Source organism: Phyllostomus discolor, chromosome 7 (genome assembly GCF_004126475.2).
Source record: "Phyllostomus discolor isolate MPI-MPIP mPhyDis1 chromosome 7, mPhyDis1.pri.v3, whole genome shotgun sequence".
NCBI classification, from domain to species: Eukaryota; Metazoa; Chordata; class Mammalia; order Chiroptera; family Phyllostomidae; genus Phyllostomus; species Phyllostomus discolor.
Genome location: NC_040909.2, coordinates 31,824,177 through 31,846,073, shown reverse-complemented (window position 1 = coordinate 31,846,073; position 21,897 = coordinate 31,824,177). Strand labels below are relative to the sequence as shown.

The window sequence follows — 21,897 nt, the reverse complement described above, 5'->3', positions numbered from 1 at the left end:
ACAGCCCTAAAATCACATTCGGCCCTTCGAAGGCAACAGCGAGGCTGATGTGGCCCCCGGTTAAAATGAGTTTGACCCCCACCCTGAGCTATAGGGTTTTGACACATTCTCCTACAAACCTACTATCAGATTCATCTTCTTTGTGGGATTCTGATAGTGAAGGCACTGGTTTTATTTGCTCCATTTTGCAGAGGAAGGGTATCAGGTTCTCAACTCAGAATCTGAGTGACTTACATGAACAAAACATGTTGGAGGCAAAGGAAAGATATGCAGATGCCCTTTCACTGTGGGGCTCCAGCCACTTGACTACATAGCCTCAGAAACATCACTCCTTGGGTCCAGGCCCTGACCTAGCTGCTGGAGATACAGAGCAGAGTGAGCTGGAGTCCCATTCTTAAGGAACACAGGCCTAATGGAAGGACCAAATGTTAACAGTAATTATAAGATAGCACAATTAGTGTAAAAAGAGCAGCATGTATAGGTGTGGGGAGAAAATGGGCACTCTTCTCTTTATGTTAGTTGGAAGAGAGGGTAAGTCCCTTGCAGCACATGAGAACCAATCTGGGTTTTGAAGCATGAACAGCAGTTCACTAAGTAGATAAAATGAAGGAAGGCAGTCCAGGCAAAGGAAATGTCATGTGCAAAAGCACGATGGTGAAAAGAACCAGGGATGTTTAGAATCTAGCTGGTGTCCTTGCTGAATGCCCATCACTAATGAAGCAGAAAATTTTGTCTTCATGAGGACAGATATCAGTGTTCCAAACAGGTGGGAATCCATCTTGGAGTGGGGCAGAATGTTAAAATGAGACTTAACATAAGTAGGAATCATAGATATCTTTCAGAATCACCCCTAACCCTCAATACTAAGTCTCTCTTGATGAGTGCTACCACTTCCTTATTCTCCCGGGCAATCAAAGAACCTCATCTGCCCTCCTCCTTCTGACCTCTCAGAGGTAATCAAAGAATCCCTTGGGCTTGGCTGATTCTGGATAGTGGGGCATGGGTTGTTCAGCCCTACCTGGGACTGCCCAGACTTCCTAACCCTGAGATAGCACCTTCATTATGCCCCAAATTCACCTGTCTGCATTTTCTAGGACTTCTTTTGTCCAGAGCAGAACAACAGAAGTACAAAGGGGCCTTCCTGAAAAAGGGGAGTTAGTAGAAGCAATGGAATGAATGTTTGTGCCCCACCCCAATTCATATGTTAAAACCATAGCCCCCAATGTGATGGTGTTTGGAGGTGGTGACCTTGGAAGGTAATTAGGATTAGACTAGGTCATGAGAGTAGGTTCCCTATAATGGCATTAATGCCCTTATAAAAAGAAAAAGGGACATGAGATTTTCTCTGTCTCTCCCCCCCTTACACACACACACACACACACACACACACACACACATGTGTACGCACTTCTTTGCAAGCACCAAAGAAAGGGCAAGTGAGGACATAATGAGAAGTCTTCCTGCAAACCAAAACACAGGTCCTTACCAGATACTGAATCTGCTGGCATCTTGATCCTGGACTTCCCAGCCTCCAGAAATGTGAGGAATAAATATCTGTTGTTTAAACCACCTAATTCACAGTGTTTTGTTATAGCAGCCAGAGCTCAGACAGTAGGGATGTGTCTTCCTTCTCTCCAAAGCCCTGGCCTTATGCTGACTCCCTTCTCATTGTTGGGAGAAGAGGGGGTCTCCTCTCTGCTCTGAATCAGGACTGTACTTCAGGCCTTCCCAGGCAGGGCCCAGTGTGGATTTATGATTTAATTTGTGTGTGTGGCACTAAGAAATGATTTCTGGGCTGGTCACTTAAGAAATGATTAAAGACCATCATTTCAAACCCACAGCACTCCCTGGGGGAAGGGAAGCAGTTTAAGACAGAAGGAGGTGTTGGTAATATGCTGAGATGGACGTGTGGCAGGGGACACCAGTCACTGGAGGGAGACAGAGGCAGGGAGGGCAAGGCGTTCCTCACCACTGCTGCTGTGAGGGGCAAATGTGTGCTGGGAACAATGGATGACACCCTCAGGGCAGGATGAGCCACCTGCACGAGACGTTTATGATACTATCTTTGTCCACACAAGCAGATGCATTCCGAGGCAGGCACAGGAAAAACCAGTCCCATCTCCCTTCTTTGGCATCTTTATGATCTCATAGCAATAAAGCTGGACCCAGAGGTGGCTGAGTGTGAAGGAAGAAAACAACTCCCAGAGGCCTTCATCCTCCACAACCTTCCCATGCCTGACGCAGACCGGAAACTCGAACGCAGCAGCTCTAAATCACTCCTGACGTCTCTGCCAAGCTAACAGCCAAGTGTCACACTGTACCAATTTATGAGGTGTGGTTATAAAGTTCTGAGACCAGGTAATGAGCTTGGGAAGACACACTCAGCTCCCCTCAAGGAATTCCTCAAAGTCAGGGCTGTTCTCAGGACTCTGTGTGTTAATCAGCTAACTTGGTCATCAGAAAACACTGTGAGCCCTGGACTGGCCTGCATATGAATGCCACAGGAGGCGGCAGTGGGGTAGTAAAATTTACCCTGAGTGTTGACTTCCAAAACCTGGGTTCCAAAATCAGTTCCTAAACCCTTGCTACCTGTGAGGTCATGGGTAAGTTCCACTGTAGCCTCTCTGAGACACGATGAACTCATCTGCGAAATAGGGACACGGGGGTAAGAACAGCTTCTCACTCTTAATTGGTGAATACAAACGAGGCTCGATGTGAAGTGAATCACAGCTCCCAAGCCTGCTAACCTGAGCCTCTCCTACATCCATCATGATGAATAATACTTTGATTTTGGTAAACTCATTCTATTCTGAATAACAAAAATAACTGCTAGTATGCAATCTCATCTATGTTTTACAACATCTCTCAGCAGAAGGAACAGGGAATGAGAGGCCCCAGGAAGGAAGGAGCTGAACCACAGGCTGGCTCTTGGATGTGAGCCACCCTCTCTAGACGTCACTGATCCCTTCGGTGAAATGAATGGTTAGATGGGATTCACTGATCCACCTATCCCTTTAGTGTGTGCTCACTCTCATGGTCATTCATCCATTATTTGGCCCCTTAGCATACACCTTCATTAAGCAAGGACACTGTTTGACACAAAGGCAAGCAAGAAGCAATCTGTGCCACAGGGAGCTCATGCTCTGATCTGGAAGATCTCTCCCGGCTCCGTGAGCATAAGCCAAGCATGGACACTGTCCTTTCTGGGCTGTACTGATGAGTCACCTGGACACCCAAAAAGTAAAGGCCATGCTCACCCAGCATGTGGAAGGCAAGATGGGAGATTCAGCTCATCTGGATTCAGGCTTCCTATAGAGATTTTCCCATTAGTCTGCAGGGATTCTCCATCAATAATAATAGCAACCATAATGAAGATAAATATTTTGCAATGAACTGTTGCTTTTTCACACAGAAGAAAGCTATTCAAGCTAGATACTTCTCTCCTTCCCCATCCTCCGTCTCTCCTTTACTTTTGTTTTATTTTCTTGGCATATCTCTGAACTAAAAAAAATGATATTTATTTCTGAAAAGGGAGAGAAAGGACCACATCCAGCAAAAATTCTACCCACTGCCTGTTCTGCTACCACAAACACACCACTATGTGGGGGCTTGTTGAGCTGCCATCATCACCTGTGCCTGGGATATGATGGGGCCCCAGATGGGACTGAAGACCCATGCACAATAGTGCCTCAAGGACTGTGCCAGGCTTCCTGGGAAACTAGAGGAGGGAGCAAGAGGGACAGACATGCAATGGAATCACTTGGCCTTTATTCTCATTGTATTTTTAATGTGTAGGCTTTAATTAACTTGACCCATGTAGCACTAACTCCTGCCTACTACACAACAATTAAAAGATCCAGTTAGAGAATTAGGAGAACAGATGGGAGATTCACTACCTCCCACCTGCTCACCCTCCCTCCTCCAAGCTTGAGAGAAGGTTTTCCTTGCTAGAGAAATCAACTCCACCCTACCCCTCTCACTCTCACTCTCAGCCCCATTTCATGCCATTCCTGTTGGAATCAGAGCCTTCACCTCATGCTTTCACCCTCCTGTATTTTTGACCTCCATCTATAGGCTCTCTCTTGTGGGTGGCCCACAGGCAAACAGCTCACAGCCTGTTGCTTCTCTAACTCTCCCTCCCTTTCCTTTCCTCCTTCCCATCCAATTGTCACCACATTCTATCTTCTCTGCATTCTGACCCATTGTCAAATCTCCTGATTTCTGTCTCTATTGCCAGTTCCCTGATTTCTCTGACCTCCACTTGTGTCCTCTGCAGACATGCCAGAGAGGTCTTCCCATAATGCAAATCTGACAGTGCCACTTCTTACCTAAAACCTCCCAAGGGCTCTCCTGCTATAGTAAGGAAGCCGTGTCTGGACCTGGCTTTCCCACAGCTCCTCAGAATCAATGGCTCTGCTACCCTTCCAGCCTTTCCATCAGTCTCTCCTTGCCTGAGTCCACGCATGTGTCAGAACTGCTCAGGGCCCTCCTCCTGGTAGCACTGCATCCCCTGCACCAGTTCTAGACTCCTGTGTCCTGTACACCACGCTTCCCACACTGGGTATGGCTGGATGTTCACCTGCCTGCCTCTCCCACCAAGCTGCTCCCAGTATGCTGCCTATCTCTGCCTGCCAGGACCTAAACAGTGCTCACACACTTGCATTGGATGAGCAAAAATGTGGGTCCACGCAAGACAAACTATTAAGAGCTCAAACTTCTTCTTTTTTTTTACTTTTCTCCGCTATATGACTGTTATGACCTTTCACAATGTGGCAGCACAGAATCATCCCACCATCTGGGTGCTCTTCTTACCCATCTCTGGATGTGAAATGTGCCAGTTCCTTCCGCTTAGCTCACACTCCACCTTATCCATGACAGCGTTCCTCATTTCCCAGGTGGTATAAATGTCTCCTCTCAGACTGCCCCCTTAGCACTGTCCATGCATTTGCATCCTGTCACCACCAACACTCTCTGTCTTATGTTACAGTGTGAGATATGGGGGCAGGCACAGATAGATCTTGGTTCCACCTTCTACCTGTGTCCCTAACCTCCCTAACCTCAGGCTCCCCATCTGTAAACTAGGAATAATGATAGTTTCTACCTGTTATAATAATAGTACACAATAATAATAGCATATGATGAGAGTGCATAATAATAGCACATAATGATAGTACATAATAATAATAATAGTGCATTCCTATACTGAGGAAGATTAAACATGATAATGTATATAAATGATTTGTATAATTTATTTAAAATCAAAATAGTTAGCTCTTCATCATCATTATCATTTTGTCTTTCTCACTATTTGTTTCCAAAAGCACAGGTTGCATCCAGGTTATCTTAGTACACTTCTGTGTCCAAAGTCCCACCCAACTCAGGTGGCAGCTTCAGGTTCTTGTTGAATTGAATGCATGATAAAACTGTCCTGATATTCACATTAGCTCTTTGGCTCTCATGTCTATCCATGGTGATCCCACAATCCTCCCACTGACCTCGTGGCTTCCCTGGGCTCTGCTTCTGGCCTTGACCCAATTTTAAGGATCCTTTGGGTAATACAGGTTTTCCTGCACCTCTGAGTCCCACCTACCCTTCTAATCACCCATGCCAGGGAGAGCCTGCATTTAATGCCTCCCAGCCTGGGCTTTTGCTTGGACCTCTCCACTCCTGCTGCTATTCCATCTGACTCACATGGAAGACCCCAGACTTCCTCTCCTTCTATCCATTCCTCCCCCAGGACTGTGCAGCTCTGACTTCTCTGCCACAGCAAAAGGGTGGTGCCTTCTGTGCCCTCCTGCCATCCTGATGTTGGCCCTGCCTTTACATTCATGACTGTTGTTTTTCCATCTTCAAGAGGTCAGATCCCCACCTCCATGGAGCCTCGGGATCACAGGGGCTGGAAGCATGGGAACTACACTTCCCAGAACGCTGGCCTGGAGGGATTAGAACCCACCAATGACAGGCCCTCCCATAGATATGGAAGGCAGAAAAGTGGCAGGAGCTTTGATGTGGCTCTTGGGCAGGGGTCATGAGCAGCACAGAAAACTGGACAGATGCAGAGTTTTCAGTGACTTCTAGCTGTTTTCTATGTACCAGTCTCTGTGCTAAAGGCAGCTGTGACCACGGTCAGCAGGGTCTTCTAGCTACTGACTCCCTGAGAGTTGGTGATGACAGTAATCAGTGGCCCAGCCTGACCTCTGTCTCCCCAGCCCTTTCAAGAGTTTTATAAGCATCTAAATTCCTATGTCAAATTTGATTTCACTTGAAATAACCTGGAATATATCTATATCAACTCCCTTCCTCCTCCCCCATACAGCATTTAAAAAAATAGGTTAAACTATTTCTTCCCAAAGACCTCCTTTTTATTCCACATGTTCTAAGAACTTGAGAGGAACATATTCAAAGGTACCAAGAATATTAAATTCCTCAAAGACTTCATGTGCTTTGCTGGTGCTGGAACAGAGGCTAAGGTGGAACCCTAGTCACTCCTCCTTCCCATTCTCTCTCCCTTCCCTCCTCCACCTGGGATGAAGATTTGGATTAAAAGATGCCTGTCTGAAGTGGAAGATGTTAGATTAAAAGCAACAATTGACACTAAAATACACAGTGGTTACATGCCTGGCATTGTGCTAGATGCTGTACAGAAATTATATGATTATAATACTTAATTATCAAAATAACATGATAACTATGCACAATAATAACAGCAAATGACCATCAGGTCTCACTCTGAAGGACTCACTGTGGGTGAGTACTGTGTTAAGGGGTTAGCTATATTGTCATGTTCAATTCTTCCACCAACAGGTGCTGGGTTTACACCTTTTATTGATGGGGATCCAAGATACAGAGAGGTTGAGTAGTTCATCCCAGGTCCTATGGGTATAAGAGACACAATCAAAATTCAGCTCAGGTCTGTGTTCCCCCTGAGCCTGATCAAAGTTTGATGAAGGTGAGGTTTGAAGCCTCAGACCATGACCTACAGCCACTTTCACTGGCACACAAATCTAAGAGATGCCAAGTAGCCCTACTACCAGTACCCACCTCTCTGAGTCCTTCTCACACCTGTCTCCTTTCCATTCCCCCCAAACCACACTCCTCACACTGTCCAAACATGGACTTCTGAAGGTTCTGCTTTTGGTCCACCCCAAGTACCTCCAGGAGTAATTTGATTAAAGCAATTCACCCCTCCTTGCAAAGAAATTTTAGCTTCCCCCAGAACAATTCCCTTTAGAAAAAATCTGATTAACCTTGCACTTAGCAACAGGATTTGGGGGATGGGGGGATGGTTCTGCTGATCTCTCCTCCCAGCGTCTCTGCTTTCTTTTTTTTTTAAAGATTTTATTTATTTATTTTTTTAGAGAGGGAAGGGAGGGAGAAAGAGAGAGAAACACCAATGTGCAGTTGCTGGGGATCATGGCCTGCAACCCAGGCATGTGCCCTGACTGGGAATTGAACCTGCGACACTTTGGTTCGCAGCCCGCGCTCAATCCACTGAGCTACGCCAGCCAGAGCGCCTCTCTGCTTTCATCCTGGGCCTCAGCTTCCTCTTCTGACATCTGGCTCAGGGTTGCTCTACATCCTCCATGAAGACTCTCTATGTATCCAAGGTTTTGTCCTGCTCAGGGCATCACATCTGGACCAGGATTTGCAGTAACACTTCATGAGCCTCTTTTTTCCCCATCCCTCCCCTTCCCAGTTTTGCAAGTAACTCCCCAACTCTGGAGGACAGTGCCAACCAGGGAGTCAGGGTTGCCACAGTTACAGTATGCAGAGGCAGTTTGCCTCATTCATCCCAACAGCCCCCTGAAGCCATTCCAAATAAATGGGATTTCTGTTACAAAACTGCACGTTTCATAAATTATAGATCCACACCCCCTCTTCCAGCCAGGGTATACTGCTAAGTCCCTTTTGTGCCATGGGCACCTCTGGATACAGGTAGATGGGCTTGGGGTGACTATTTCTACTCACTAGGTCTATTTTATCCTCACATCTTGAAGAAGGAAGATACTGGGGTGATGGGAGGACAGGGAAAGCAAACTGTCGGTGAAGAGTGAGCCACATCTTGGATCCTGCCGCATTGCCTCTGAGAGAGGGTACATGGGGACCCAGGGACCCGTAATTAGTGTACACACAGTCTCACATGCACAAATCGCAGAACCATTATTTTGTAAGTTCCATAATGAGGCCTTTGGAATAACAATCAAGCTGAAGGGAAAGGGAAGGAGGATAGCCCAGAGAGATCTCAGAGCTGCTCTGCAAGGGTCTCCCTGCCCAGTTTTCCACCATCACTGTCTACATAAATGGCTGGTCTCCAGGGCCAGCAAGCAGATTGAGGTCTCCTTTCACATGGGGTTTGGTGGCAGAGCCTTTCAGAGTACTTGATCTAATTGGGTCAGGGTATTTGTGGCAGCAGCAGGGGGCAGAAATCTCTTCACACAGCACCAATTGGATGGAGGGATGGGACCCATTTGAATGGAAGACTGGACCCATTAGGATAGAGGCGTGGACCCATTTGGGTGGAGGTGTGGGCTCATTGGCAAGTTAACATTGTTCTGCCAGCTCAGAGTCCTATGGTCAACTCATTCTGAGCCATCACTGCTCAAGCCCAAGACAGCCATCAATTCTCTAAGAAGGTATTATGGTGGGTAACTCTTTAGTGGTTCATTGGTTTATTTTTAAACTTATGTCTGCAACTTCCCACCCACTCTTAACTTCAGGCACTATTTGGAACTCAGTATTGTGGTACTGGATGCTGGAGATGTGTAGTGCCTGCTCACAATTACTTTTATTCCAAGTACCTTATCTGGAGAAGGCTAGGTTTGCAAAAATCACAGGGGGTGGGAAAAAAAAAACCAGGACCCACAAAAGGAATAAGCCTTCCCAGATCTATGAGAAGTCTTCTGTCCTGGAAGCCAAGCACATATATGACCAAAAAGTGCAGGTTGAATCTGAAGCCATAGTAGGAGAAAGTAAAAATTCTCCTGAATTTCAAGACTTTTGTCACTGGATTCTTTCAGGTTTAGCCCCCTTGCTTCTGTAAGCCCCTATCTTCCCCAAGAAAGATGCATGATTAGATTTCTTCAGGGACAACCTTCCTTTGCTTCCTTCTGCCTTCCTCTTATACAAGCGGTACCTCCTCTGTCTATTTGTCTATCAGCATACTAGCCTTACAGACTTCTCTTTCAGAAGACCCCACCCAGCTGGCTGTGGCCAAAGAAGGTGCTGGCTTTGCAGTGCCCAAACCACAAGATGCAAGAGGAAACACAGAGCTGTTGGCCCAGGTTTCTGCCTGTGTACACATTACAGATGCAGGAGCTCAACATGAGGCTGGGGGGCTGGATTTGGGTGCCATGCCTGACAAGCTCCTATCTCTCTAGGAGACAGTTGGCCTTGGGGCCCTGGGTCTCCTGGGGCACCTCTCCTGTCTCTATTCTCTTCTTTGTTTCAAAGCATGTCAGCTTCTCCTACTCCTCTCCTTCCTCCCTTACTTCTTCCCCTCAGATAAACTTGTCTTGAAGGCTTCCTGCCTTCTCATACTGGGCCTGGAAGAGGCTGGCTTCCTACCCCATCAAACCCATTGTTGGCAGGACCTGGGGGACACAAGAACTAGAGACCAACTGTTTGGGCTCCAATCCAGGCTCTGCTGCTGATTGCTTTCCAAACTTTGTCTAACTTTCTTTACCCTCTGGACCTTGGTTCCATCATCTGCAAAATGGAGTAATAATAATAGGCCTACTTCAAAGAGTTTTATGAGGATGAAATGAATTGATGCCTGTTACATGTTACACTACTAACATGTAATACACTACTGTGTAATAAGTACGTTACACTACTATGTAATAAGGGCTCCACAATTGTGCTCAGAGTTCTGTGGGGCTGGTTCATACTCAGAAGTAAATAACTAAACCAATGGCAAATGTCAACCTTCCAGGAAGTGTCAATTCTTAAAATTCAGCACAGTCAACCCCAGAAGGCCTTAGCTGCTCCTGGGCATCCCACTTCCTATTGCTGGATTGTGGCCCCAGGATGGGCTTCCATGAGCTGCCTAGGCCCCTCCTGTGCCAAGGAGTGCCATGTGTCTGAGGGTCTTTTTGTTTCCCTATGTCCCATGTCCCACCCACTGTTCCTTAAGCTCTCCCACCCCCACTCTCTTAATCCAGTACCTCCTTCTACCATGTGTCCCCCTTCCTTAGGCCTGAGACCATTTCCCAACAAGTCAACTCCCAGCCATGTCATGGCCCAGTGATGTGCACCAGAAAGCAGGGCATGCCTGTAAGAGGAACCAAGACAATGTAGAGGGTGGAAAGGATGGCTGACACTGCCGCTGGGACACTGAGCAGTGTTGTGATTGCAAGTTAGAGGCACAGTGGCTGGGGGGAGGGTGCAGAGAGCAAAGGATACTCAGGCCATGTGAGGGATGGAGAGGACAAGTTTGGGAGAAGGTCATGATGAGCTGAGGCTTCAGAGTTGAACTGCAGAGCTGCCTAGGGCTCCTGCTCCTACAGAGGGAAGTGGGTGGTCTTTGGGACTCAGCTCAGTGGAGGGGTGTTAGGGTCTTGCCTCCTCCCTGGAGGCTGAGACTTGCTCCAAGAGGTTCTACACCACTCTTTCTGCCCATCTCTTAAGTGGTCCCATTGGCAAAAGTACATTCCAGAATCTACCTCTCTCCCTTCTTTCTTTTTTTTTGTCCTTAAACAACTTTATGGAGGTATAATTAACATACCATAAAATTCTCTGTAAGTGTATTTTAGTAAATTCACAGAGTTGTGCAACCACAGTCCAATTTTAGATCACTTCCATCACCCCCAAACATTCCCTCATGCCCATTTACAGTCAATAACTACTCCGAACCCTAATCTAGGCAATTGCTAATCTATTTTCTGTTTCTATAAATTTGCCTTTCTTAGATATTTCATGGACTCTTTCCATATTTTCTTTGCATCTGGCTTCTTTCACTTAGCATAGTTTTTTGAGGTTCATCCATATCGTAGCATATATGAGTACTTTACTCTTTTTAATTGATGAATAATGTTGCATTGTAGAAATATACCACATTTTGTTTATTCATCCACCACTTAATAGACATGTGTATAATTTTCACTTTTGGGCTATTATGAATAATGCTGCTGTGAACATTTGCATGCAAGTCACTGTGTGGACATATGTTTTCATTCTTTCAGATAGAAATCTAGAAGTTGAATTGCTGGGTCATATGGTAAATTTATGCTTAACTTAAGAAACTGCCAAATTGTTTTCCAAAGTGGCTGTGTAATTTTACATTCCCACCTGTAATTTACAAGGGTTCCACTCTTTAAATTTAGAATTTAGAATTATAGCCATGTTAGTGGGTGTGAAGTGGTATCTCATTGTGTTTTTGAGTTTCATTTCCCCGTTGAGCATTTTTTCATGAGCATATCAGTCATTTGTATATCCCCTTTGTTGAAATGTCTGTTCAAATCTTCCACTCACTTTCTGAGCTGTCTGAATTCTTACTATTTTATTGAGTTTTAACAGTTCTATTTATCCTGAATATAATTCCCCTACCATATATATGATGTGCAAATTTTTCTCCCATTCTCTGCCATGTCTTCTAATTTTCTAAATGGTACTTCTGAGGAACAAAAGTTTTAACTTTAATGAATCCAATTTATCACTTTTTTGTCTTATGGATTGTGCTTTTGGAGTCATAGCTAAGAAATGTTTGCCCTAAGGTCACAATTTTTTTTCCCAGAAGTTCTATAGTTTTGGTTTTCCCATTTAAGTCTATGATTCATTTTTTAGTTAATGTTTGTGTATGATGTAAGGTAAGGGCCTAGTTGTGTTTCTCTTGCATATGTATGTCCAATTGTATCACCATTGTCCCTTCTTTCTAAATGAATACCAGGAACCCACCTCTTGAGGTTGTTTATAATTACCAATGTGACTGACCATCCACTCATCCCCAGATGTCTCAGATGGAAGAAAGGTCTAACACTGCCTACAAGGTGCTAAGGAGAAAGGCCTCAAGGTCTGGGACTCCTCATCATGCAAGTCCCTTGCAGGGTACAGAGCACACTTTCTCCCTCTTAGAGTGACCTGGCCACGGTCTACACTAGGGAAGATAGCAATGTTAGAGGAGAACTGTGAGGGTGAAGGGGATGGAGTCAGCAGAGTGGCCTTCTGACAGCTGCCTAATCCTTCCCACAAAAACAAGGGTGAAAGAATCTACAGATGATGCCATATAAGTGACCACACCCCATTATTGGCCAAACGCCTATTCTTGGCTAATAAAAAGCCCTACCAGCCCCTAGCTATTGGCAACTAGTGCCAGGAAGCCAAAGAAAGAGACATTCCATCATCTCTAGATACCTCATCAGGTTTATGTGAGCCTCTGATAAACTGATTTGCTCTCTGGGGGCTTCAGTCACATGCTGACAGAGATGGGGAGATGTGGGCCCTGTGATTGGAGAGCAGGAACACAGACAACAGCTCAGCAGCAGGCCTGCTCATCAGAAATCTCACAGAATGATGACTATCGATTCCAATGCAATCTAACCCCATGGCAGACAAAGGAAAATGCCAGCAGACTCTCTGGCACTCTAAATGTCTGAATTCCCAGACGGCCAATGCTGCCAAGGTGGTTGGAAAGGCTGCCTCTGCCTCCAGGGAGGATGGATGGCAGGGCCAGGTGGGAGGTGCACTGAAGGTGTGGGAGCAGCCTTGATGGGAAGTGCAGGGTCACTGGGGGATGGCCCAGGAGTCAGATCTCCATGCTCCAAGAACTTTGAAAACATCTTCATGCAGTTAACACCTCATCTTTCTTCCTTCAGAGACCACCAAACACTCCCAGAAATCTTTCCTGGCCTGGTAGGCACCTGTTGCTTGCATCCACTGCTCCTATCTAGCTTCAGAAAGCTTTTTAAGAACACAGCACACAAACAGGAGAATGTATTCCAGTCCTGGCTTCTTCTGGGCAGCTGGCTGAAATATGTGTGGAGGGCCTGTGGGTCCAAATCCTCCCTCTCCACCCCACTCCACTCCTGTCTTTGTCACTGGCTGACATTGTTTACATGACCTTTACCAAGAGATCACATCCTTAGGGAGGAGGATAAGCTCCATAAAATGTAAAGATTGGAAAGAGCTTTGGAGGTAACTTGATGCCATTCCTATATGCCTAGATGGGGAAACTGAGGCCCAGAGGGGAGGTGATTGGCCAAAGCCCACAGCATAGGAGCTTGGATAAGGCCTGTGTCAGTGCCACAGTCTCTGGGCCAGTGACTGGTACCCTTCCAGGTGAGAAACACATCGTGGGTTTTGATAATGAAGTGATTTAGGATCTAAATGAAAGTGTTTTGTTCACTAGCAGATGGATGAAAGTATCTCTAAAAGCAGGGCCTCTGTTGTACTTATTCAATTAAATCATAAAGTCCTAAGTATATTTAAGAAATGTAATTAACCCTGAAAGAACATCATCCAATGGTTCTGCATATCTAGGGTTATAAAGTCTGGAAAAAATCCCTGAAAACCTATAGAAAGTTCTAAACTTGCATTTGCTCAATTATTCATTCATTCATTCATTTGACAAATATCTGTTGATTGAAATTCATTATGTATGTATAAATTTATGAGCTCATGATGACACCTAAAATAAAAATCCCCACTGGTCAACTTTGGAAGATGTAAGGACCAACTCATTATTCTGAAAACCGATACAGAGGAAAAATCAAGCATTCATCTGTCTTTCCTATACAAACTATACTTCAGGGTAACCAAATAATTAATGAGAGCAAGTTTCTCCTTATAAAAGTATTCCAGCTAATATATGCAGAAGGAATGATAGAATTAGAATGCTCATATTTTGTAAGTTCTAATGAAATACTGGATATTGGCAATGATAATTAGCTCCTCTAACATCACAGAGATAACAAAAAATGAAGTATGTCCCAATGGAAGAATATGAGACAAACATATTCTTTCCAAAGAAACAAACCTGAATCATAATCCAGCCTCTTATGTCCAATGTACATGAAATGTTGGGAACAGAAAAACAAGTTCAACAACACCACTGGAGTTCAATTAGCAAACCTAGATTATGGGACACTCCATAGTACAAAGTACCTGGTATCTTTAACAAATGGATTTCAAGAATGAAGCAAGAGGGCTGGAGTGAGAACTATACATTTAAAGAGACTAATAAGACAAAATAAACAATTGCAATTTAAAGACCTCCTTTGGAGCCTGATTCAAACAACAACAACAAAATATTGTAAAAAAATGAGACATTCAGGGAATTTTGAACTCACTGGATATTTGGTGATATTAAGGGATTATTGTAAATTTTTTAGATATGATAATGGTATTATGGTTATTTTTTCTGAAGAACCCTTGTCTTTTAGAGGTGCATACGGAAATATTTACAGATGAAATGATATGATGTCTTGGATTTTCTTCAAATTAGGGTGGGTAGATGAAAACAGATTAGCCTTCTGTTGGTAATTGTTGAAGCTCTCTACTTTTGTTGATCTTTGAAATTATCCATCAAAAATAAGTTAAAAATATTTTTGCACTCTTACTAGATGACAGGTACAGAGGATGCAAGAATGAACCAGACAGGGAATAAAACCACTCTCATGGGACTTCCATTTTCATGAGAGAGTCGGGGATGAAGAAACAGACAGTAAATTAACAAATGCATAAGAAAATGTCATGCATCTATAAATGCCTTAAAGACTACAGAACAGGGAAAATGAGAGTGATAGGGTTGGGGAGCATATGGTGCTTTAGACTATAAGATTAGGGATGGTCAGAGTCAGTCACACAAAAGATCAGGGGATATAACTTTCTAGGCAGCATGGGCAAGAGCAAAAGGCCTCAGGCAGGAAGGACCATAAACAGAAAACAGCAGAAAAGCTGGCGTGGCTGCAGTTCAGTGGGCCTGGACAAAGCAGAGAGAGACACATCAGAGAATGGAGTGTGGTCAGGTCACGGAAGGCTGGAAAGGAATTTGGTTTTATTAAGAAGGTGAGATGGTCAACTGGGCTGAGTTCTACAATGGAGATCAAGCAAAGCAGAGACAAGAATGTATTCTCAAGGTCAAGCTGATAGAACTTGCTGGTGAGTTAGAAGAAGAATGAAGATGTTGAGGAAAGGAACGACCTAACTTTCTTGATTCAACAACTGGATCTTTGGTGGTATCATTACTGAGGTGGTAAAAGTGGGAAGCAGTTGATGTGAAGGGGAAAATTTAGAGTTCCATGTGGGTAGCAATGAGTTTGAAATGCCTATTAGCCACCCAGAGGGAGATGTCAAGTCAGCTGGTGAATATATGACTCCTGAGCTCAGATCCTGGCTAGAGAAGTACATTTTGGAGTCATTAACATACATATGGTATTTAGAGCTATGAGCTTTTTCACTCAATACCAAAATAAAGTACTAAGGGAAGCAATCCTCCCTATCTTTCTGAAGTCATTGCCTGAACTTCAGATGAAATGGTGTTGGAACAGAAAGAGGTGTCCAACTGCTTTAAATTTCCAACCCCCGGATCCCAGCACTTTGTGCATTCTGGTCTATCACATTACCTCTTCAGTAACTGTAGCTCCCCTTCATGAACTTTGGGAAGAGGCCATGTCAATCTTTCCCCCAATTCAGCATACTCAAGTCTTACTTTCTTTAAGGACTCTATTAAGAGTCCTGTTATTCTCATGAAGATGTCTTATCCTCCAGACCAACTGAAAATGATTTTTCCTTCCTCTGAGCTCCCATTGATCTGTGCCTGCCTTTCTCTGAGCTCTTACTGCTCTTAGCCTAGTATTGTGGTTATATGGGCTCAGTCACTCTCAGTGAGACCATGACTTCTCCAGGAGCAGAAACTGTTGGCCCCACCTTGGTGTTCCAGCACAAAGGAATGTTTGCAACTTGGGTCTCCTTAGCACTTTTTCCAGGGAAGCATACTCTGTTGTTGAAGGAGATTTGTAAGCCATGTGCCAAAGTAGATCCAGATCTGGTCAGCAAAGAAAGATGGGCCGAGGGCAGATCTCTTTAGCCTCTGAGGAGGATATTCTGCAAGGAGAGGAACTTGCTCACTGACAAAAAGCCTCCAGGTATGCAGAAGAAAAGAAGACAGAGACCAGATAGACCACTCTTGAGCCACTGGCCACACTTCATTGTACAATGGCTGTAGTACAATGGACACTTGGCCATGTGCATCATTCTATGTGCAGAAGCAGAACTTAGAGTCTGTTGTCTCTTTTCACCTACTTGTCTCAGGCATAGAACTCCCTATCCCATGACCCATATCTACCTTCAACCCTGCCTCATGCAACTCTCAACTCATACTCTAGGAATGCAAACTAATGCAAACAGTTGACTAAAACTGAAAAAAGAGTTAAATAGAATGTAAAAAGGATACATTATGAAGTTATTGGATAAATTATTAATTAGTTAATTAGTTATTGTGTATAATTTTCTTCTTCATCACTATCTCAACCCATCCCATTCCAAACTCCTCACAATCATAAGCAAATGACCTGGGCTAATAAAAAGAGGAGGATCACCTTGCCAGTCCCTTCCTTACCTGCCTGGGCCAGGGACTCTTTCAAATTGTAGGGCCCAGCCTGGTTGTCTGGCCAGTTCTACCACCAGGAATGCTGGTGGGTGAGCCAAGAGACACCTAGCTTTCCACTTCTGACACAATCAAAAGTCAAAACCCAGCTGATATGGAACAAGTCAGGTGGGTTCTGAAGTTCCTTGACATAGTGGTCTTTCACTGCTGCCCAGCAAACGAATGTAGGCAGCCCTGAATGTCAGACCAGTCAAGAGTGAAGACCAGAAAATTTTACAGGCTGACCAGAGTTAATTTCCATAACCCAGAACAGCTTGATGGACTTTTCCAGGCACGCAAGAATGCAAAGATTATTCTGGGAAATATAACTCGATTCACCACATTCTATGACGTGGCACATGACCCACACGGCAGCACACAGAGACAGAAGTCCAGTTGCATGGCTGCGATTTCATTTATATTGTTTGAAACTGGCAGCATTTGCTTTTTATAAGAGCTCTTTCACATATTAACTAACTTCAAGAATGCTGCACAGCACATCCCCCTCCTACAGATTCACGCTCTATACTCCCAGCAAGGCTCTGGGAAGTCCTGTAGTAAAGAGACCCATTTGTGTTTGATTTAGTGTTTCTCAGTCATCCAATCACACAGCCATTATCTCCTACATGTCTACGGTGTGCACTTGAGGAAACTCTACTGAACAGCTCCATGATCAAACCATTTTAACTTTTTTGGAAACAATACATGTCAGTGGGATTCAAGCAAGCATCAGAATCTTTAAGATAAGATCACAAATGTCAGGTTTCAGGGCAAGAACTGGAAGCTCAAAATGGTTCAGTGAGTGGCCTAGGGTCACACAGCTGGTTAGAGTAGAACTAGCAAGAGGGCCCAGATCTCTGGAAACTAGGCCAGTACTCCGGCTCTGGGAAGACACATATGAGCAAGCAGGCCAGGCCTCAGCCCACAGAACCTGGGGCCAGTCTCAATCTAACCCAGCAGGGGGCCTCTCCCAGCACTGTGGCCCATTCACAAGCCCATCTGGACTTCCTCATCAGAAGACCCACCACACTCTTTTGCCCCAGGACAGCCTCAACTGATTGGCCTCCACTGCAGTTGGAGGTCCTGCTCCAAACTCTCTTCCCTTGGGTTCTAAGTTATTCTCCACTGACTCACAAAAGGCAGATACTTTTGAAACAAAGAAGTAGCAGAGAGCCCTTAGGGAACCCCCGGCTCAGAAGATGCAAAACTGTTGACTAACAAATGAATTTGGTTTGGCCCAACTCAGAGGTTTTGCTTTGTTTTTAATTGAAACGATTTTCTTAAGATAGCATGCTACAAAAATTGATAAAAGATTTACATGTAAAAGCTAAAACTATAAAATTCCAAAAGAAAATGTAGGTAAAAATCTTTACAATGTTGGATTTAGGTAATGAGTTCTTAACTCTGAGTTCAAAAGCATAAGAAACAAAAACAAATAGGTAAATTGGATTTCATCAAAACTAAGACTTTTGTTCAGATACCATTAAGAACATTAAAAGGCAACCCACAGAATGGGAGAAAATATTTGCAAATCACATATCTGAAAAGGGACTTAGTATTCAGAATATATACAAAACTCTTACAACTCAACAACAAAAAGACAAATAACCCAATTTAAAGATGAGCAAAGCAGTTGAATAGACATTTCTCTGCCAATGTATCAATAGCCCCAATAGGCACATGAAAAGATGATCCACAACATTAGTCACGAGGAAAAATGCAAACTGAAACTACCATGAGACAGCATTTCACACCCACTAGGATGGATATAATAAAAAGATGGACAATATCAAGTGCTGGTGAGGATGTGGGAAAACCTGAACTCGCATACCGTGCTGGTGGGAATACAAAATGGTGAAGCCACTTTTTCAGTTTTTGAAAAAGTTAAACATAAAGTTAGCATGCAACTCGGAAATTCCTATTCCCAACCTAAAATAATTAAAAATATAGGTCCATGTAACAACTTTCACACGAAAGTTTATTACTATTCAGCTAAAAAGTAGAAACAACTCCATGTCCACTGACTGATGCATAGACACAATGTGGCACACCCATCCAACAGAACATTACTCAGTCATAAAAAGGAATGAAGTATTGGTACATCCTATAAATGGATGAACCTTGAAAACATTATGCTAAGTGACAGAAGCCAGTCACAAAAGACCACATACTGTATTATTCCACTTTTATGCCATGTCAAGAGTAGACCAATAGAGACAGAAAGTAGATGAGTAGTTGTCAGTGGCTAGGAGGAGCAAGAAATGATGACTGCTAATGGGTATGGACTTCTTTGGTAGAGAATGAAAATGTTCTGAAATAAGATGATGATGATGGTTGTACAACTTTGTGAACCTACTAAAAACCACCTGAAGGGGTGAATGTTATGGTATGTGAACTATATCTCAATATCAAGAGGAGAGAACAAATATGAATGTGCACACTGGCACTCCCATCCTTCCTCCTCACTCCCCCCTGGTGTGTCCCTGATAGGCTCTGCATCCGAGAATTGTGGCCCAGACTGCTTCTCATCTTATGCACGAGCACACTGGGGTCCAATCAGGTCACAGGGACTTGTCCAAGATCATACATTAGTAGTGGCAGAGCTGGAAACCAGAGCCCATGTCCCCACACCTCAGAGCCCCTGAAAAGCCTATTCAGCTTCCCTAGGAATTGAAGGCCTTGGAATGCTATTGGGAGTAAAACATACACTTTTTTTTTTTAATGTCCACATGGCCACTCTTATCCACTCCCATTAGGGAGCAAAAACCCATCCTACCTAACAGAGTCACTGCAGCACACCCTGATGGTGAAGCTGGGAGACTTGACAACTTTTTCTCCCCAAGTCCCCACAGGGTACAAGGCACTGCCTGGGACTCACTTTCTTCTCCCCCATTGCCTTCCTCCTTTTCTCCCCTTTATGTCTCCCTCACTTCTCCTTTTTAAGATGTTTCAAACAGGTGGGAGCTCACTCTTCATGTAGTTGCAAATTGGAAGACCTCCCTATAATGGGGTGAGCTGCCAGGAATCATCTCTACAGGGAGAAAGTGACCCATGTCATAATATCCCAGATAACACGGTCTTCAGTCACTCTCGGTGACACCTGAATTCTAAATGTCAGTTTGGTAGCTATGAAGCAGTAAATGATTGTGTTCATTCAGAGAGGGCTCCTTCTGTAATAAAATTTTCCCTGCCTCAGAAGTAAACCTTGTAGAGAAACCAGTCTCATCACAGAATGGAACTTGGATGGAGGAGTCTGCTGCCATGGGGACCAACCTGATACACTGCATGTAGTGAGAACTATTTGCTGATGTGATTTGTTTGATAATATTCATGAGGATCACTCCCACAAACCTGAGTGAGGAGTCCAGTTTAAAAATAAATTGCTTCTCCTAAACCATGTCCCCAAACTATGTTGTGTGAGACATCATTAGGTGTAAGGAGAAAAGTTTCCCATGGTCAAATCAGTTTAGGAGATCCAGGATGGTGGTAGAGACAAGCTAGCAAGGACACCCCTATTGAAGCGGAGGCCTCCCCTTCTCCAGAGCTACCTTTTGGCAGTAAGGAGGGAGTAGGGAGGGGAGGAGGGCAGAGCCCAGAGCCCTGCGACGAGAGCACTTCATTCACCTTTGCCACGTTCATCAAGTGAGATTAAGAGCAGAGGAATAAGGGAGACAGCGAGGCAGACAGAATGCACCAGCTCAAACCCAGAGTGCAGGACTCCAGCACTCAGCTCAGAATGGCTTTTTCCAGCCTCCGAGGCAGCTGGTTCATTCCTCTGTCTCCCCATCTGTGCCTGCCCAACTCACTGCTCCCAGGGCTTGGATGTGGCCCCCCAGGAGTCTCATCTTGCCCCAAAGAACACATACCAGCTTTGGAGGGGCCGCCTCCTGGGCAAAATCCCAATGTTTCAGTAGCTGATTGCTCTCTACAGCTGATCAAATGTGATTTTCCAGTTGAGAGAGAAAAATAAACTCACTGAAAGAAGGGGGCTAAAATGAATTTAACTTAAAAGGCAAATCCTGTGCACAATGCTAGAGCAGGTGGGGGCTCAGCCCAGCAGCCTAGGTTATCTCGGGCTTTCAATAGGCAGCAAGGACATAATTTTATGTATCCCCACAGACATATGTATACTCACGTATACAATATGTATGCATATGTAGACATATGTACATATGCCATATGTGCACTTATGTCAAGGAACCTGATTTTGAGATTGAAAGTGTAGTCATTGTACTCAGAACCTCCAAGGTAGAAAGTGACCAAAGTCCTAGAGTGTGGAGGGTAGAACACCTCTGAAAGCTTGACAAGGGAGCTAGGGCTCAGACTGCCCAGTCCTGTGGAGAGAAAGAGGCAGAAGGGTGCCAGCAAGCATCACAGATGGTATGACGCAGCAGAGACCTGGGTCCTCCCTGGGTCCAGGAGGGTGGTTTAAGGCATGTATGGGGCTGGGGGTTGGTAGATGCAGGGTTTGGGGGACTTGATAAACCCACTGATCCTCCCCAATGTGCTTTGGGGAGCACATTGGATCCTCCCCAAAGAAGAAGACTAATAGAGAGGGAAGAAAGAGGGAACAGAGGAAGAAGAGAGGAGAGACAAGTGATGCTGTCCTTGGAGGAGGATGCGGAAGGTCACGGCTGGCCTCAACACTGGATGCTAAGAACTCACAGGCTTCTCCCAAGCAGCCAGCCCTCCAACTCCTTCATCTGTCCCCAAGTCCTTCTGGCCTGAGACCTCTTGGTCTTTGAACCCCTTTCCTGTAAACCTTCCTCATCCATGGACTCCTGCTGGGCATGACATTCTCCAAAGATATCCTAGGCTGTATGTGGCACCCATGACATCAGGAAGCCCTTGAGTCTGCGTTGACTTTTTCCCCAGCCCCTGCCTCACCTGCCTGTGGGATCAGAAGCAGTAAGAAGGACATGGCCTATGGTGTGATGGCTTCTGTAAGGTACCAGTAACCACTGTATGGGGATGGGGTCCACTGAGCAGGCACAGAGGGGACTCCCAAGCTCACCACTCTGCATAAGGAGATGCCCTTCTCTCAGCCTACATGGGTGGGCATTCAGCAGAGCTGGGAGGGACAGGTCACCCTGAGCAACAGGCCCTTTGGTGAGAATCTTCTTCCAGCATAGCAGCTTGTGGGCTCACATCCTCTTTGCCTCCCCTACTCCCCGGGCACCTTACTTGCAAGTCTCCCTGCTCCCTGAGCCCAGCCTCTTCCCACACAGCCACTCCGCACTCCCCCTGTCTGTCTAGGAGGGCTCCAAGCAGTTCTGTGTGGCAAATGCATTTGGAAGCATAAAATCTGTTGGAAATCT

General features: G+C 44.9%; 1 protein-coding gene and 1 long non-coding RNA gene across 2 annotated transcripts in view; both read right to left on the bottom strand.

Moving 5' to 3' along the window:
- Positions 1-21,897, bottom strand: part of EPHB1 (EPH receptor B1) — a 417,402-nt gene that overhangs the window by 153,331 nt on the left and 242,174 nt on the right. The gene's annotated exons all lie outside the window — the stretch shown is intronic.
- Positions 7,727-11,091, bottom strand: LOC118501601. Its single transcript, XR_004904225.1, has 2 exons — positions 9,824-11,091; positions 7,727-9,787 (listed from the first exon to the last, which is right to left on the bottom strand). It is a non-coding gene; the product is annotated as an uncharacterized LOC118501601 (long non-coding RNA).